This window comes from Penaeus monodon, chromosome 25 (genome assembly GCF_015228065.2).
Source record: "Penaeus monodon isolate SGIC_2016 chromosome 25, NSTDA_Pmon_1, whole genome shotgun sequence".
NCBI classification, from domain to species: Eukaryota; Metazoa; Arthropoda; class Malacostraca; order Decapoda; family Penaeidae; genus Penaeus; species Penaeus monodon.
In genome coordinates, this window is record NC_051410.1 from 40,174,339 (window position 1) to 40,174,658 (window position 320).

Genomic DNA, 320 nt, shown 5'->3' on the forward strand with positions numbered 1-320 from the left:
GCCCGCCCCCCCCCTCACCCCCAACCAAAAATCACGAACTGTAGAAACCAAATTACAAAGGTTTTCTTTTCAGTCAAGTGTCCGGCGAGGACTCACTCCCGAGACACACTCAACACTCCCGCCACTCGCACACTACTCGCTGTTCACCTTAACTCCTCTGCACGTTCACTCCGGGCACCGCGCAATTCCCGGACGTATCGATGGCAACACTATCCTTTTTTTTTCTCTCTCTCTCTCTCGGAACCGATGAAAGGAAAACGGTAAACGGTGAGAAAAATATATGACATTGGTTTAATTGATTTTTCTAGGTGGCTTATCCG